This window comes from Capra hircus, chromosome 18, assembly GCF_001704415.2.
Source record: "Capra hircus breed San Clemente chromosome 18, ASM170441v1, whole genome shotgun sequence".
In the NCBI taxonomy this organism is placed as follows: Eukaryota; Metazoa; Chordata; class Mammalia; order Artiodactyla; family Bovidae; genus Capra; species Capra hircus.
In genome coordinates, this window is record NC_030825.1 from 51556366 (window position 1) to 51568822 (window position 12457).

Consider the following 12457-nt stretch of genomic DNA (forward strand, 5'->3'; position numbering starts at 1 on the left):
CATCCCGGGAAACATTTTGCAAATGAACCCCAAGGATTTACTCAAGTCATTGCAGGCAGTGAGATGGAAGGGGCACCAGGAGGTGGGGTGAATGGGAAACAGCTCCCAGTTAGCCAGGGAGCTGGGGGAGGCAGGTCAACTTTGGATGGGATTCCCCAGACTCCCTTGGGAGCTGTCTTCTTCCAGCCATGATCTGGCCCTAGATATGGGATAGAGAAGCTACCAGAATTCCTATGAGAAGGAGTGGAGGATGGGTTGAGTGAAGAGAGAAGTACCTTTTTTTTTTTTGATTAAAATAGTTTATTGGTGCATAGTTGATTTACACTCTTGTGTTAGTTTCAGATGTACAGAGAAGTGATTCAGCTAAACATATACATATATTCACTCTTTTCAAATTCTTTGCCCATATAGGTTATTACAGAATATTGAGTAGAGTTCCCTGCTGTATAGAGGTCCTTTTTGATTATCTGTTTTATATTAACATATAGATGGGTGTGTATGTTAACCCCAAACTCCTGATTTATCCTGTCCTGCCTCCCTGCCTTATATTTTCTCCTCAGTAAACCATAACCTTGTTTTCTACATCTGTGACTCTGTTTCTGTTTTGGAAATAAGTTCATTTGTATCATTTTAAAAAACTGTATTCCACATATTGACAACATCGTAAGATACTTGTTCTCTTTCTTACTTCACTTCTTTTGATAATCTAGGTCCATCCATGTTGCTGTGAATGGCATTATTTTGTTCTTTTTTATGGCTAAGTAATATTTCACTGTATACATACACCGTATCTTCTTACCCAAGCCTCTGTCAATGGACAAGTACGTTGCTTTCTGTTCCTTCTGTTTCTTCCTACGAATAGTGCTGCAGTCAACATTAGGGTGCAAGAGTCTTTTATTAAAAAAAAAAATACGTTTAACACAGTTCCCCGTACAGTTTAATAACAAGTGCCAAATGGGTTTTCAAAAAGTAGTCATAGTAAGGATAGACAATGATCATTAGGACTTTGGAAGGTGCAGTGAAAGAGTTGCTCCTTCAGGCCTTCTTTTTTTCAATATATTTTTTTATTTTTGGTCGAGCTGAGTCTTGAGGCTGCTTGTGGGCTCTCTAGTTGCAGAGAACAGGGGCTCCTCTCTAGCTGAGGTGTGTGGGCTCTGCGTTGTGGGGGCTTCTCTTGTTGAGGGGAACGGGCTCTGGGCACGTGGACTTCAGTGGTTGCGGTGCATGGACTAGGCTGCTCTGTAGCTGGTGGGATCCTCTCGGTCCAGGGATCAAACCTGTGTCCCCTGCAGTGGCAGGAGGATTCTTATCCACTGTACCACAGGGAAGTCCTGTCTTGTTTCTCTAATCACTGTATGTTGGAGTCTAGTTAATTTGGAATGCTTTGTTAGTTTCTGCTGGCTAGCAAAGTGGATCAATTATGCATGTAGATGTATCCACTCCTTTTATGGGCTTCCCTAGTGGCTCAGACAGTAAAGAATCTGCCTGCAATGTGGGAGACCCAGGTCAGTCCCTGGGTTGAGAGATCCCCTGGAGAAGGGAGTGGCAATCCACTCCAATATTCTTGCCTGGAAAATCCCAGAGACAGAGGGGCCTGGTGGGCTACAGTCCATGGGATCACAAATAGCTGGACATGACTCAGTGACTAACACACGCACACTCTAAGATTCTTTTCTCATAGAAGTCACTGCAGAGTACTGAGTAGAGTTCCCTGTGCTTACAGTAAATTTTTATTTGTTATCTATCTCATGTATATTAATGTACATGTGTTAATCCCAGTCTCCCAAGTAATCCCTCCCTTCTTTTATCCTTGGTTACCGTAAGTTTGTTTTTTGTATTTGTGACCATTTCTGTTTCACAATTTTAATTACTTTTTTATTGGAGTATAGTTGATTTCTAATGGCGTGTTGGTTTCTGGTGCAGCAAAGTGAGTCAGCAGCACTCACACATATATATCCACTCTCTTTTAGGCTCCATCCCCATATAGGTCATTATAGAGAACTGAGCAGACTTCTCTGTGTTATGCAGTAAGTTCTTATCAGTTACCTATTTTGTATATTAGCCTGAGTATATGTCAAACCAGTCTCCCAAGTTACCCTTCCCCACTTTCCCTCTAGGTAAATAAGTTTGTTTTCTACATCTGTGACTCAATGACTGTTTCTAGATAGGCTTTCTGGTACCATTGTTTTAGATTCCACGTATGTGACAGCACATATTTGCCTTTTCCATCGGCCTTCCTTCACTCGGTTTGCCAGGCCCACGTCCATCTGTGTCAGTGCAAACGGCGTCACTTCATTCTCTTTCATGCTGGGTGATTGTCCATTGGATATATGGGCCACACCTTTTTATCCACTTCTCTATCGATGGACATTTAGGTTGCTTCCACGTCCTGGCTTTTGTAAATAGTGCTGCGATGAACACTGGGGTGCATGTACCTTTTTGAATTATGGTTTTCTCCAGACATATGCCTAGGAGTGGGATGGCTGGGTCACACGGAAACGATTTTTAGTATTTTTGAGGAACGTCCATTCTATTCTCTATGGTGGCTGCACCATGGTGGCTACACCAACAGTGTAGGAGGCTTTCCTTTGGAGAGAGAGATTCTGATCGACTTGAGACTTTGAGCTGTGGTCCTGTGTGGGTTGAGAAGGAGAGATTCCATAGCTTGGATGTGGGGAGTCTCTGTAGTTCTTAAAAGCAAAGCTGGGAGGGCTCTTGGAAAAGCCAAGAGAGGAGGATGCTGGGGGTCAGGTGATATATGTGAGGCTCGGAGGAGACCACAGAGTTCCAGCCTCTGCTCTTCCCTGATGGGTCTGCAGCCTGCAGGGTAAGCTAGCTGGGAGGTGTGATGCAGGGGTGAGGTGGAGAGCCTTCTCTTCAGTCAGAGAGTGAGACCTGGACTTTGCCCCCACAGCTGCGAGAGAAAGACGGGGATGTCTTTAACATCTACCTGGGGTCTCGGCCGGCTGTCATCCTGTGGGGGTACGAGGTGATGAGGGAGGCCCTGGTGGGTCAGGCTGTGGCGTTCTCTGGCCGAGGGCACGTCGCCATCACTGACCCTGTCTTCCAGGGAACAGGTGAGTGGGGGACGAGGGTGAGGATTAGGGAGAGAGGGAGGGACTATCCCATGTGCCTTCAAAACCTTCCCTCCATGCCCCACCATCGGGTGTGGGTTTGCCAGTGGAATATCTTGGAAGGTTCTACAGCAATTCTCTGTGACCACCATGAAGGACTTGGGATGGGGAAGCAGAGTATTGAGGAAGGAATCAAGGAGGGGCTCAGTGTCTGGTGGAGGAGCTGGGTGAGTGTGGGCTGGGTGGAGGTGGGGATGAGATGGGGTGAGAGAGAGCGGGAGAGAGAGATGCAGAGACAGGTTCAGGAATAGAGAGAAGGATAGACAGGAATAAACAGAAAAACAGAAGATGGTAGAGAGAGAGACAAAGTGAGACCAGCAGAGGCAGAGAGAGAAACAGGCAGAGAAAGCAGCCAGAAGCACAAGAGACCAGAGGCAGAGAGAAAACAAGAGACAGAGAGATGCTGAGGCCACTGAATGAATGAGTGAGTCTGGGAGCAGAAGCTGCAAGAAAAAGCCGTGCAAAGATAAAGGTAGAGAGATACAGAGTCAGAGGAACATGGAATGCCAGTGAGGTCAAGGAGAGGGGCCGTGAGGGTAGATGGGGAGTTGGAGAGAGAACAGAGAAGAAGGGGTGAGCCTGGAATAAAGAGTCAAAGATAAGACCAGAGAAAGTCAGCCCAAGACAGAGAGCAAGAAAAACTACAAGAGACACAGATGTGGACATTCCTAGAAAGAAAAGGGGAGACAGAGAGGAACAATGAAAGCAAAGAAGAAAAGAGGAAAATCATCAAACAAGCTAGGCTGGCACCAGTCAGGTCAGTCTCCTAGAAGGACACTGCAGGGGACCCCCATGACAGACCTCTCCTCCTCAGGGGCCCACCTGGATCCCCACTTCCTCTTTAACTCCATCACTGCGAACACCATCTCCTCCATCGCCTTCGACGAGCACTTTAATTACCAGGACCCTCAATTATTACAGCTCCTACATGTAATGAATGAGGGCTCTGTCATTGTCAGCTCCTTCTATAGCCAGGTGAGGCTAAAGATTCCATGGTGGGCCAGGAATCAGGGTGGGTAGACCCTGGGAAGAGGTCAGATGATTTCTGTCCTGATCACCAAAGGCAGAAGGCATCGAGAGATCAGTTTCATGTGCGCACTCCAAGCCCTGACCCCTCCCAGGTGAAGCCATCCGTCAGTCGGGGTGTCAGAATCAGGCCTTGGACAAGGATGGGCTTCGAGAGAAGAAACCTCAGCAGATGAGACAGTGACTGGGGCTGGATGCAGAGGTCCATGCAGCACTGTGTGTGTGTGAGTGTGTGTGTGTGTGTCAGTGTGTGTGTGTGAGTATGTGTGTGTGAGTGTGCTCAGGTGGGAGCCACACCCTCCAAGTCTGCAGGGTAAATAATAGCCTTTGGATGTTGCTATATGTGCAGCTCAGAACATCAACACTCACAGAACCAGTCCAGCGAGTATAATAGGTTCTGGGGCCTTGTCTGCCACCCTGTAGGAGTTTGAAATCTCCCCGGGCATCTTGAAAACACTTTCCTGGCACACACACGTGCTTGTACAGCATGATTCAAGAGGTGAAAGATTTATCACTGAGAACATGGAGAGGCACCAGAAGATGCTGGATCCCAGTGGCCCTAAGGACTTCAAGGATTCCTTCCTGCTTCACATGGACAAGGCAAGACCTGGCCCAGATGGGTGTTGGCGATGGGAAACGGAGTGATGGAAACCGTACTGACATTGAACTAATATCTTTGGGTGCGATTACATGTGTTTTAAATGTTGAAATATTTCCCTAAGGATTAGAAGAAAGCCAAGATCCACAGTCCCCCACCATTTTTTTCCTATGCCTCCCCAAGCCTTCCTCCCAGCAGCCTTTAAAGAGCTGGTAATTAAGCAGTTAACATGTGTCCAGTAAGCTTTCTCTGAGACACAGCTCCCTTCTTCCCCAGTTCCGACAGTCAAGTCTGTTCTGATTGGTCAGGCTCCTCCTATATTCAGATGATAGAGACCAATGTCTGTTCTGATTGGTCGGGCATGTGCCATGTGCTGTGCTGTGTTTAGTGGCTCAGTCGTGTCCAACCCTTTGTGACTCCATGGACTGCAGCCCACCAGGCTCTCTGTCCATGGGGCTTCTCCAGGCAAGAATACTGGAGTGGGTTGCCATGCCCTCCTCCAGCGGGAATCTTCCCAACCCAGGCCTCCAGCATTGCAGGCAGATTCTCTACCAGCTGAGCCACCAGGGAAGCCCAGGAATACTGGAGTGGGGAGCCTATCCCTTCTCCAGGGGATCTTCCCCACCCAGGAACCCAAGTGGGCTCTCCTGCATTGCAGGCAGATTTTTTTACCATCTGAGCTACTAGGGAAGCCCATTGAGCTTATTATACATTATATCACGACAACCCACGTGATGAACTAAGCACATAGAATTTTTATTTCTTGCACAAAGATACACAGTTAATACATGGTAGGACCTGAGTTTGAAATCCAGAGCTTTGGCTCCAGAGCTCACTCTCTTAGTATCTTATTGGCCTTGGCTAGAGAAAAACAGATCAGCAAAGAGAATGAGGGGCACAGAGGAACATGGTGCTGGTAGAGAGGGAGGAAGACCCTAAAAAGTGAAATCTTTGCAAGGCGAGACCTTAGGAAGCGCCCATCGCTGTCTCTTGGAGCGCTCAGATCCTGAGAGTGAGTTTCACCAGAAAAATCTCCTTAACGCGGTGCTCTCACTGCTCATTGCTGGCACAGAGACCTCCAGCGCCACTCTCAGCTATGGGTTTCTACTCCTTCTTAAAAATCCCGATGTCTTCAGGTGAGCTGGGCTTATGGGAGCTGGGGACGATGGAGGGGTGAGTGTCCCTGAGGCTGTATGGGAAGGTGGTTGTCTGATGGGCTAAGACAGATAACTTTTGTCCTGAGTAGTCTGAAAAATAAAAAATCACTTCTATTGGGACTTATAATAAAAGCACAAAGCATTTGAAGTGGATTTTGCCAGTCTATGAAAGTACATGGTTTTTGAGTTTGACAAAAAACTTGACTTTTTGAAGTATATTGCCCATTTACAACTAATTAAAGAGCTCCTCCATTCAAGTTAATGGTCTGCAGATCAGACTTGGAGATGCTCTCACCTGGTCAGGCATGTTATTTCACAAGAATGAATTTAAGGCCAGAGTGGGGAGTGACATATATAAAATCACATAGCATGTGAGTGGGACAAAAAGAGATGACACCCGTTTTACCTGCAACTCATTTTTAGCTGAAAAGAAAAAAGCACATCCTGAAGTGTTGAATGAATTTCCACCCACCCATCTTTATCCAAGTTATCCTCATGTTGTAACTAGAGTGGAAACACCACCCAAGACTTCCCTCAAAGAAGCTTCTAACTTCCTTTTTGATGCTTTCATTAAGAAGGAATGGTAGCCTAACATCTTTAGTAAAGAATTTACAAGATCCTCCCATCAGGCTGCAGGTCATTTTTAGGTCACTTGGTTGAGTCCACTGGTATGCATATTTATCGACATACCCTCCTCCCACCCTAACCATTCTCAGAGGAAGTCCAGGCAGAAATCGACAGAGTAATGGTGCACCCCATCTCCCAGCACTGGAAGAGCGGGTAAATATGCCATATACAGATGCTGTCATCCGTGAGATTCGGAGATCCAGTGACTCTGTCCCACTTGGCCTACCCCACTCTGCCATCAGGGACACTCACTTCCGGGGATATTATCTCCCAAAGGTGAGACCAGAAGGGCCAGAGAATATTGGTTGGAAGGTGCTGGCCACCTCCAGCCTTATGGTTCATGTCTGGTTCGTGACTATAAGAAGAATTCTTATTTCCAGATTTTTGTGGGAGGGAGGGAGATTTTAGAAAGAGAAAAGTCCTCTCCCTTTTGTTCTTTTTTTTTTTTTTAACCTTTACAAAATGTTATGTTTGCTGAAAAAAGTACCATGTACTTATTGAAACTTGTTATACAGCTGACTGGTTTTATAATCTGTGTTCTAATCTCTCCTTTATATGAACCCATATGTTTATATATACCTATATACACAATGACTGGGCCCTACTGCATCTGTTATGGTGCAGTTTATGTGCCCAGCGTTCATGTCACCTTACCCTCTGGTCTTTATGTCCATACCAATACAGTTTGCAATTTGTGTGTGTGGCTTTCATTTTGAAATATAACCATACTCTGTAGATATGAACAGTATCAAATTGCCCAATGAACAGCACCCACCCGATTATATTCTGGCCCCAGTCCTGGAGTCAGCTTCCTACAGGGCTCTGTTGAGTCAGATGTGAACCTTTCCGTCGACGGATCATAAAGAAGACCCGGGGTCTTGGGGAGGAGGAATCAGGGTGGTTGGTGAGGATACCTGGAGGGATGGGACACTATTGACCAAATAGGGCAGAACTGTTTCAACATTCCTGCCAGCAAGTGTAGAGCCAGACAGCAGGTGAAGCTCCTTATCTGCTGAGGATTCAGCCGCTCTTTGTTGACGGCCATTTGGGCCCATTTGTCTTTGACGTCCTCTTAGGGCGCTCCTGTGTACTCCATCCTGAGTTCTGCCCTCCATGACCCACGCCACTTTGAGAAGCCAGATGCCCTCTACCCTGGCCGCTTCCTGGATGCGCAGGGCAAGTTCAAGAAGCCACAAGTCTTCATTCCATTCTCCATAAGTCAGGCATGCTCTCTCTCCCCCGTGGGCATGTCTGCTCACTCCCGCTCTGTATGTGACTCCCTCTCTTGATCCAGCTCCAAGCCCTGTGTGAACAGTTTGGGAAACGAGGAGTCTGAAGGGAAGAGAAAGCAAGACATCTTCAGAGATAAGAATAGTGTGAGGGGGAAGGATAGGGATGAGGTATGGTGGGGAAGGAAGACGGAGACTCAGTCAGTGACGGAGATAAAGTGAGAGGCAGAGAGACATGCTTGCACACAGAGAACAGAGAAACCAAGGATCCAGTGCTGAGCACCTGCCATGCGGCAAGAATGGGGAAAGGCGTTTACAACTTTCCTTTCAAGATTAAATAACGACATTTCTCTCATTTTCATACAAAAAGTGAAGTATGAAGTGAAGGTGAAAATCGTCCATAATTCATCACTAAACCTGACTTATTAGTACTACAGAGGATGTCCTTTACTGGTTCTATTAATATTTGCTCACACACAAAGGTAGGTGGTGGGTAGGTAAATAGATAATAGGTAGGTAACTTAATTAAAAGTAGAAAGAAAGGAAGGGAACAGAAAGGAAGAAAAAGAAAGAAAACTCCTTAATTTGTTTCTTGTTAGCTGCTTTCATATTTAAAAATACAAGCAAGACTAGAGTGAGATATATGAGACACTTAAGGCACAGAAATGTGAGGAATATTCAGTCCTAGGTCAACCCTGATTCAATATGCATTCCTAGGGTTATTCTGTATTCATCACTTATGAAATAATTCAGTTTTAGCCACTGACTTGAAATTCATCGTATTTGAAGTGGTTATTCTCCTCAGGTCTATTTCTGTTTTAGCATTCTTTTTTTGGGGGTAATAATCCATATCCACACTGATTCTCCAATCTGTCTTTTTCAGCTATATAATATTCTTTGAATTATTAATATTATATCTGTACATATATTTTAATATTTTCCAGGGGACATTACTCTTCCTTTTTTTGTTTGTAACACATTTTATTTTTCTTGAGTGTATTTTAGAACTATTTTGTCAAAGTCCCAAAATATCCCACTGGGATTCTACTAGGATTAATCTAAATTTGTATTTTGATTCTGATGCTTTGCCAAACCTCCATTTTTGATAGTAATGGTTTAGTCGCTAAGTCATGTCTGACTCTTGCGACCCTATGGACTGTAGCCTGCAAGGCTCCTCTGTCCATGGGATTCTCCAGGCAAGAAGACCAGAGTGGATTGCCATGTCATTCTCCAGATCTTCCCGACCCAGGACCCAGGGATCTAACAGGTGTCTCTTATGTTTCCTGCATTGGCAGACGGATTCTTTACCATGAGCACCACCTAAAGCCCATTTATATGTCCTAAGCAGCAGCAGCAGCGTAAAAGGCAGTGTGTTCATTTAGTCCTTGTACCACTGCTGGCATCTTGAACTTTTCTAAAACTAGGTTTTGCATATTTTTTGCTAAATTTATTCCTAAGAAACATGGGAGAAGATTGTGGCTATTGTTTGTAGGACCACTTTGTCAGCTCAGCTGTGGGCTGCTGTAACAAAATGCCATAGACTGGGTGGCTTAAACAAAAGAAATTTATTTTCTCACAGTTCTGGAAGCCACAAGTCTGCGATCAGGGAGCCAGCATGGTCCAGTTCTGGTGCGGTCTCTTCCTGGTTTGCACACAGCCACTATCTTGCTGTAGACTTGCAAGCCTGGGGACTGTGGTCTCACTTCTTCTAAGAACGCTCTCCTCTCAGGGAGACCCCATCCTAATGAACTAATTTAAACCTAATTACCTCCCAGATCCCTTCTCAAAATATCGTGGTGGGCATCAGGACTGCAACATATAAATTTTGGGAGCACAGGCTTTAGTCCAGAGCACTTTTCTAAAGGCATTTCAAATTGTTTTATTAAGTATATCAGAAATCCACTCATCTTTTGGGGTGTGTATTTCTGTCATAATTGAACAAATTCCCTATATTACTTTTATACCTAATAATGCTTCATTTTTTTCTCTTGGATTTTCCTAATAACTGATGTTGCTGCTGCTGCTAAGTCGCTTCAGTCATGTTCGACTCTGTGCGACCCCATAGACAGCAGCCCACCAGGCTCCCCTGTCCCTGGGATTCTCCAGGCAAGAACACAGGAGTGGGTTGCCATTTCCTTCTCCAATGCATGAAAGTGAAAAGTGAAATTGCAGTTGCTTAGTTGTGTCTGACCCTCAGCGACCCCATGGACCGCAGCCTTCCAGGCTCCTCCGTCCATGGGATTTTCCAGGCAAGAGTACTGGAGTGGAGTTAACTGATGTTAGCAGCTGTAAATGATGATATTTTGACTTTATTGTTTCTTATGTTAACGTCACATGTCATGTTTTCCCAAATATCAAGGACTAGCCCTTCTGGAATCATGTGAAGCAATAGCACAGATAGTGAGCAATCTTGTCCAAGTCCTAACTTTAAGGAGAATATTTTTATTTTCTCTATGAAGCTGAATGCTGGCTATTGCCTATTCCAGATATTTTATGGCTACTCTACCATATATTTTTCTCAACTGTAAGTCAAACTAAGGAAATGTTTTTCTCCTCCATATTTTACAGTAAATTCTTTTTAAATTTTTAACCAAGATATTACACTGAGTATTCTCAATAATCTTTTCAGCTCTTGTCAGGAGGATCAAATTGTCTTCCTCCTTTGATCACTTAAAAAATAGTCGCTATCTCAGTGTTGACTCATTCTCTGTTGTCAAAGCGGAACAAGAGAGGCTGGCTGGGTGGGCAGGTTACTTGCTCAAGGCTGGGTAGGAAGTCATGTTCTGTGGAGGTCAGGGCAGGGCTAGGCTGTAATCTGAACGTCTCAACAACTTAAAATTAAAAGGTTATTATTTTCATGACCATAACAGTCATGTAGAAATGGGAGCTAATGGGGACTCTTTCCTGACGTATGAAGAAACGGGGGAAAATGCATGACATGCACAAATTTAGACCTCATTTCACCAGATAAAGGAAATCCCATCCAAGTTCAATGTGGCAGAGAAGTTTATGCACCAAGAAATGTACTGGGAATACTTAATGAAGGAACAGTAATGAACTTTTCCCCACACGCAAGATAGCTCTCTGGGCTCCTTTCCTTTCCATGAGACTGCGGGTCAACAAGATGCAGATGAAACTCTTGCTCAACCCAGGAACATGCTGGTCCTTCTCTTGGTTACTCCAGTGGACCCAGCCTGTGCTAAAGTGGGTCAAGGATATTCAGGGCTCCACCTACATGGTGGACCCATTGGTGATAGTTGACCCTGTGTGGCAGGACGATGTGAGGAGTGGTCATGAGAGTCAGAAAAATGGGTGTAAAGGTGGGCAGAGTATTATTCAAAGTCTCTGTCAATCATGATGTGGGCATGACTAGACAGTACCTCCATGGGTTGGGGTGTGGGGATTGGGTCTGGTAGGCTGACTCTGTTGCCTGCTGATGGTGAGCAGGACCAGGGGGCTGGGAGGAGGGTCAAAGTTACCAGAAGAGTGCAGACACTCAGAAGCTTAGAGCAAGGACTGTGTATCCACTGAGCAGAAGTAGGTCAGTATTTGATCAGCCAAGTCCCCGCCTACACCAGAGTGGGCCAGAGGTTTCAGCTCCCCTCTACCCCTCTAGGAAGGTCCTCTGGAGGAGGAAATGGCAATCCACTCCAGTACTCTTCTCTGGAAAATCCCATGGACAGAGGACCATGGGGTTGTGAAGAGTTGGACAGAACTTAGCAACTAACCATCACCAACATAGAATCAGAAGTACTTGGCATGTAAATCTATGTAAATGAGCATGCAAATATCCTTAGATTTTCGAGGTGGGGCAACCAACTGCTCTGCAGGGCTCCCCTCATTGACACTCTCTCCCTTACACCTGCAGGAAAATGCCTCTGTCTAGGTGAGAGTTTGGCCCGCTCCCAGCCCTTCCTCATCTTTACCTCCTTGCTGCAGAACTTCTCCTTGGGGTCTCACAAGGCCCCTGAGGACATTGACCTTACACCAAGGGTGAATGGGCTGGGGAGACTGCCCCCTGTGTTCCAGGTCAGCTTCCTGCCCTGCAGGGGAGGGGGAAGGCAAGAAGAGGCTCAGATCCCCTCTGAGTCTTTGCATGCAGCCTCTCTCTCTGTCCAGAATTAACACGTGCAGGCTCCTCACTTCCCTGCTCACTCTCTCCTGTGGAAAGTTCCTTCTGTGGTCTCCCCATCATCCAGCCTGACCACAAGGGGAGCCCCGCATCTTTCTTTAAAGCAGGCTCAGGGAAGAGAAAGATCGAATAGATGGTGATCTGAGATTTCAAGGTAAGGGACAGAGGCAGAATTTCAAGACTAGTATTGTGGTGTGTTGGCAATTTCAGTTTGGAGTTCAAGGCTACATCTCAAGGGAAAATTCATTACGAAGTCTTGTGGATAGAATTACTTATTCATTCATTCTACAAATATTTACTGAGTCCCTACCATGTGGCAGGCACTGTTCTGAGTTGTGAGATTACCATGGAAACAAGGAATGGAATGGAGCCAACATTCCAGTCAGTGAGAGGATGGTTAAGAAACAAATGAATAAGCAAGATAATTGCAGACAGTGTTTGATAAGAGGCAAATAAAAACAAGCCATATAATAGGGAGTGACTGAGGCACAGGGCCATCGATAAAGACCTCTGTGAAGTGGTGACTTTTAAGTGGAGGTGAGGGATGAGAGTGC

General features: G+C 45.5%; 1 pseudogene; it reads left to right on the forward strand.

The window, feature by feature from the left end:
- The window catches only part of LOC102178064, a 13410-nt pseudogene extending 1514 nt beyond the window's left edge, over window positions 1-11896 (forward strand).